Here is a 7,073-nt window from a genome sequence, read left to right on the forward strand (position 1 = left end):
TTACAAATGGCTGTTTACAACATAATCCAAGATCGCAAAGGTTCAGTGTTTGAATAGTCCAACTCTAACAGCTATTACATCTTTTACATAGCTACCGGCCCTCACACGAACGTTGGCTATACTACCTGAGCTCTTACATATGCCTCAACATCTCCATTGGTAGACTTACAAGCTTGAATCTAACCATACTTGCTAGCTGAAATAACATGAATAAATAGCAAGAAGTGAGCTAAATGTTCAGCAGGTGATATAAGGAGACATGAATTAATAATATAGCAAGTCATAATTCAGAATTGGGGTGGATGGCATCATTATTCAAGTCAAAGCATTTTTAAAAAATCAATCATTGCTTAAAAATCATTTTATGACGCTCCATATTACAGCCGGTGATCAGCCGCGAAGTAAACCCGAACCTCGGCGGGTTCTAACAAATTTTAATTGGGATCCCTAGGTAACTTTTAAGCCTAATGTAATAAGTGTGAAAGGGACTTGCATCTTAGTCCAATCCACTAATATCAAGAAAACATTCTGTTGTTTGAAAATCTCTTTTAAGCAATTATCTTTTATAAAATTGATGCCAGAGGGAAGTTACAAAGATTCTAAACAAGGATATCAATTGTTAGTCCCTTAACAATATGACAAGAATTACAGAAGAGGGGTTGAATGGAATTCTTGAAACTTTTTCTTGAAATAAAATGTTCTAACTCAAATATAAATATAAGTGTATTGATTAGCACAATGCAGAATAAAAACTTAAGTGAATCAAAACACAAGTAATTAAAAACAAGAGTCTTTAAAAACTTTCTGGTGGATTTGAATGATTCCATCAGAGATATATATTATATATCGAGAGAACCCTGTGTGCAAAAATGCTCACAGCTGCTTACAACAATTGAACTTCTAAGACTACAGAGAAATGCTAAGAATCCTGCTTACAAATGTTTCTCTGTTTTCTTGCTTAGACCGATAGTTTCTTAGTTGCTACTACTTGGTTTATATATCACCAAGATTACAAAGTAATAAGACAAGATAATAAAACAAAAACTATCTAGTCTATTACAATGCTACTTCATTACTCTATTCCAGCATCTTTGAATATCTTCATAATAGCATGGAAATGGCAATGCTTCTTTGTTCTCTAAAACCTAGTTAAATAGGCTACCACATTCCATTTGCATCCACTCGACGCATGTGCATGTATTGTCACTGTCAACAGATATTTAAATTCTTTATCCGTCAAATTCATGATCATCCGTCGAGTTATTGATCATCCGTCGGGTTGTCTATTTGATCATTCGTCGACTTCATTGAAGGTTATCCGTCGGGTAGCAAACTGGCACTTGACTTAATTTCATTTATGCAGAATTACAAGACATCATCTATATACAATTAATCAACCTATTCTGCATATCTAGTTAAAGTCAACATCACTTGAATATTACTTACAAAATCTATACAATGGTGAATGCAGAAATGTGCTACAGACTTATTGTTACATAAGCTACTCACTCGATGAATATTAAGTCATCATCCGTCGGGACTATAATGAGTCATCCGTCGAGACTATAAATCTTATGCGTCGAGTGCTACATTATTTCACTAAGTAAAATCTACTAAGGTGTTTTGTTCATGAAATCATCAAGTACACAACATATACACAATAACCCCCCCCCCCCCCCAATTTATGTCTACTGGAATTGTAGCCATAAATTAAGAGATACTTGATGATAACAAAACGCCCTAGAAATATAACTTTAAGATGAAGTAGATATTACTGAAAAGTGCTTCAATTAACAAAAATGTACAAAGTTTTGCTCACAGTCATTTTTCAAGATGCTCCTCTAGCCTGAGCAGATTTGTCTAGTTTCTTGAAGGTCTGGATCTCTTTCCAAGCTTTTAGTTGTTTTCCTCAATCTGATTTTGGAGCTGCCTCTGGAATTCCTGTTCATCAGATTCTGAGAGATTTAGCTTTCCTTGCATTTCCAAAAGAGTCTCATTGCTAGAGATGCTCAATTGGTCTTCTAATCTGAAGAATCTTCTCACACCTTTGTCATCTATGAACTCCATCAGCCAGTAGGGCCTTAGATGCACTCTTCTCCCTGTGTAAGGGATGATTAGAGTCTTTGGGAGTGCATCTTTAGCTCTAAGACTCCTTAGTTCTTCAATCTTCTTCAATACCAATCTTCTTGCAGTAATGTTGAACCTAAAGTTCTTCTTAAAGGATGAATAAACCTTAATCATTACAGCTTGGCTTTCTTGAAGGATCCTGTGAAGAGGCTACTGAATCTCATTTCCTCCTTTGTACTTGAACATTAACCTTTCATGTAGGTTTCTATATGCATCAATTCCTCTCACTTCATCTAGTTCATCCAGATAGAGGTTTAGATCAGAAAATTATTTGATGTCACACAAGTACAGATAGTCTCCCTTATTGACTTTAGATTGAGCTTTGACTTGAGATTTGGATTTGAGAGGTGACAGCTTCACTTTCTTAATTGCTCTTGACTTTGTTCTTTTTGGCTTGCTAAGGATTGGTAGATTGAAGTCAGGAATTGGAATGTTCTCCCACCATGATATTTTCAAATACCACAGAGGGCTTTTGATGCTTGAGTTGTATATGGTGTGGAATCCTTAGGAAATTGATCTTCCAATTCCTTGTCAATAATATCCAGTTTCCTTTTAGTTCTTTTAGCCAATTCCTTCTTTCTTGGAGATTTCTTCTGTTGTTCAACTTGCTTCTTTGATTCAATAGCTTCAGATGGTTGAGAAGCAATTTGTTGTGATAAATTTACAGCATGTAGCTTGGCCAAGATAGCAATCTGCTCTTTCTTTTGTTTAGTCTTTTTAGCATCCAGAGCAGCTTGCTTCTTTTCCTGCTTCAATCTAGCCTTTTCTTCTCTCTTTGCTTGAGCAAATTGAGGATGTCCAGCCACCACACAAATTTCTTTCCCATTTTTGAAAATCTTGGCAATTCTCCTTTTGGAAGCTGAATCAGCTGGATCTTTGTATAAAGCAATTGACCTTAACAGAAGCTTCTTCTCATCAGGCTTAGGTGTCTCATACACAGTGTCCAAAGGGTTTTTCAATGATGATTTTGAGTAGTTTACCCTTGGTTTAAGAATTATTTCAGCCTTTGGAGATTTGATGCAGGAAGACTGTCCTCTTTCCAGATAGTTCATGCTCATCTCATTCACACTAATTTGCTTGACTTGAGAGTGATGGATGGCTGACTTAACTGGCTCCTTGACAAGTTCAAATTTCTTCTGTATTTCCTCATCAATCTTCTCCCAGTTGACTAAACTCAACTTTTCCTTATCAGCTGCTCTTAAGTTGGCTGCTGCTGTATTGATCAAATCTATACTTTCTGTAACTGATGGCTTTAAGATAATAATTGAAGGTACAATTACTTATTGATGTGAATTTGAAGCCTCTCCCCCTCACTTGATCCTTTCTCCCCCTTTTTGTTATCATTAAGTTGAGTAGAGGAGGGGGTTTGAGCAGCCACTAGTTTTTGAAGTAGATCAGTCTGTTGGGCTTGATGGAGATGAATGGCAGTTAAAGATGCTTCCATGGCTGACATTCTTGTGTCCAAGGCATCTATCTTGGTTGATAGATCAGAATTTTTCCTTAATTGCCTCTTGATGTCAAGCATTGTAGCTTCTCGAAGTTTAGAATATATCCTGTCTTAAAGGGCCTTCTTCATCTCCTCAATATCACCCTTCATGGTGTTCACATCCCTGGCATGCTGGAAGCCCTGGATTTGTTGAAGTTGCAGGGAGGCTAGATGTGCCTGAAGGAGCTTCATGGTGCTAGCATTGGTAGTGGTTTGAAGAGCAATATTTGTCTGATTGATTAACTGGATCAGGGTTGTCTTGAAGTATTGCTCATCACAATTCTTTGAGAATGCCCATGATGGCATACCTGACCTTGAAATTGAGCCTACTTCTCCCCCTATGTCCATTGCTTCATCTTCACTATCCCCACTCCCATCTCCAAATAAATCAGCTGAACCACCAGTCTTATAGTCCATATCACCAGCTGTAGAAGGCAAAGCTGTGATGGCATCCTTAGCTTTCATTATAGAATGTGTGGTATGCACCAAATTCAGCATCCTTTCTGTATTGTCATTGCCATGTTCAGCTAGAAGTTGATAAGCTGGAACAGGGTGAGTAAATGCCTCAACATCAAGGGAAGTGGAATCTATAACAGCTTTAGGATGCTGAGATAGTCCTTCCCTGTCTGCATCCTGGACATTCATTGACTCACTAGCAATGACATCCATCCTTATTGCTCCAGTACCTGCATTTCTCTCATTTTCTCTCTTTTGTTGCATCAGGGTCTCACCCTGGCTCCCCACCCTCACACCCTCACCTTCCCCTACTAAGGTGGGACTCCTCTCACTCTCTTTTGTCAATCTTGAAGAAATGGATTGCAGATTTTCACTCATTTCCTCTCCTTTTTCCTAGGAGCAACCCAGACTCTCACTCAAAACACTCTTATCTCTCAATCCTAAGAGTGACTATAGAACCACTAAATCTTCTGCACTTGAAATAATTGAAGTTTGAAGCTGTGCAGAGATATTCGTCGGATGAGTGATATCCATCGAGTGAGTGGTTTTGCTATCCGACGGATAACTGTTGTTAGGCTTATCCGTCGGGATACAATCACTACTCGACGGATGAGCAATATCCGTCGAGAGAGTAGAAATGAATGAGTTGGGAATAGAAACTATTGTTGACTCTATGCTGATTGAAGATATTTTAGGCACAGATGACACAACAGTTCCTGAAAGAATTGGCAAGTGAGCCAATAAATCATCTAAAAGATGATGCTCACTTGCACTAGATTTTGGCTTCCCCAACAGAGTTAAAGAAGGGGAATCAGGAATTGATGTGTTTATCATATCCACATCCAGAGAATTTGTTGGTGAGTTTGGTGTTTGAGGTGCTTCTATAACTAGAGATTTTGGCTGTGACTCCATATTTATTGGAGCCACATCAAACTGAATTTGTGAAGGTGCAGTGACTGTGTCTTTAGCACCAGTTTGCACAGTGTGTGTACCCTGTGCATCCCCAAAGGTTTTTGATTTCTTTTTTCTGGCATAAGTTTGGGGTTAGCTTATGTCCCTAACCCACTTGGCCTATGCTCTTGGTTGAGAGCTTTGTTCAATAGCTACATCCTTTTGGGAGGATGCAGCTAGAAATGAGCTTTTGTCCTTTTTAAGCACTGCAGTTTGTTGGGAAACTGTAGTGTGGCTAGGCTGGGATTCACTCAACTCTCCAACCTTATTCTTGGGGTTTCTTTTATGTTCATCCCTTCCCTCACCTAACTTACCCTCCTTCACACTCCCCTCTTTAGCTTTAGTGGATTTTTCAACTGGCATCTATTGGGAGATACCAGAGGGGGCTTTCTTTGATTTGGATTTTAAAATAATTGTAGGTTTGGCAGCTTTGGTAGGCAACTATTTGGTCATTGACACAGTTTCCATAGCCACACTTGAACTCAAAGAAATTGTGGAGGTTGGAATAGTTGTAGGGATAGGTTAACTTACCTCACTTACCTGAGGTGCTTGCATTACAGGAAAATAGAACATTAGCACATCCTTGTGATGATTGGCCCTGTTCAAATCTGCAATGAGCCTTCTCTCTTGAACCCAACAATCTAGTTTGTTGTTAGGATTCTCAAGCACAATCTCTTCACAGAGGTGGTTAGCTAATAACATAAGAAATCTAGCATAATACACATTCTTACCTCTTTTATTTAACTCTCCTAATTTAAAACCTAACTCAAACAAGACAAGGTCACTGAAATTGTATAATTTATCTGTAACTATATCACACAAGAAACTCCACTCTTTCCTAAGACCCATTCTCCTAATATCACTCAGTTTAGAAGTAGGAAGTGCATAGTGCATGGAATTAAGCATATTGATTATATCAGTGTCAGTGCGTGGTGAAGTCACATTATTATCAGGAATTTTGAAACATCCTTTTATCACATCACTATTGATACAGAATTCTTTACCTTTAATGGTTAGAGTGATGGTCTTATCTGTAGAGTTGTAGGTAGCAGTTGTCCACATTTCTTCAACAACTTCACAGAAGATTATGGGTGATTCCAGCATGGCATAATTGAGCTTGCAACTCTTCACAAAGTCCATCATCTTGCGATAGTCTCCAGATTGCTGAATACCCTTGTTCACTAGTGCGGTAAAATTGTTCTTCTCATAAATGAATCCAGTTTGAGACATAATCTTTACAACAGGTGCCATTGTTAGAGAATAAGAGCTTGAAGAGAAAGAGAGTAAGTGCTTTGAGAGAGAATGAAATTAGAGTAGTTGAATTGAGAATGATAAAAGAAAAGCAATTGCAATGAAATAAGCTTTTATACTATCTCAAAAATAACTGATAAAAATAATAAAGTAAAATAAAGTAACCAATAGAAATTGCCTTAAATAGCCGTTTAAAAATAAACTGTAAAAATTTCACCCATTATCCGTCGTGTTATGCTTACAAACTGTAAGTATACTAGATGGATAATGTTCAGGGAATTAATGACTGAGATAAAGACAATTCAACGAATGAGGATAAACTGTTATCTGTCGAGACATAAAATATTTCAGAAACATAATTGATTATTGTTAGCAAATAATATATCGACAGATGATCAAACTCGATGGATAAAGATCATCCGCCGAGATGTAAATTTTGACTTAGCCAAAATTCCATCCAAGACTGAAAATTAATTAAGTTTCTGGCTGCATTTCAACTTGCAAATTAACTCAGATAGATTTAATAGTAATTAAGCATACCTAACTCACTTACCAACCTTAAAAAGGTAGATTCATCCAGTAGCTTGGTAAAGATATCAGCAAGCCGCTTCTCACTTGGAACAAAATGTAGTTCCACAGTACCATTCATTACATGTTCCCTTATGAAATGGTACTTGATATCTATGTGCTTTGTCCTTGAATGGTGTACTGGATTTTCAGTGATGGCAATTGCACTTGTGTTATCATAGAAAATAGGAATCCTTTCAACTTGCAAACCATAGTCTAGCAATTGATTTTTCAT

Source organism: Apium graveolens, chromosome 5 (genome assembly GCF_009905375.1).
Source record: "Apium graveolens cultivar Ventura chromosome 5, ASM990537v1, whole genome shotgun sequence".
NCBI classification, from domain to species: Eukaryota; Viridiplantae; Streptophyta; class Magnoliopsida; order Apiales; family Apiaceae; genus Apium; species Apium graveolens.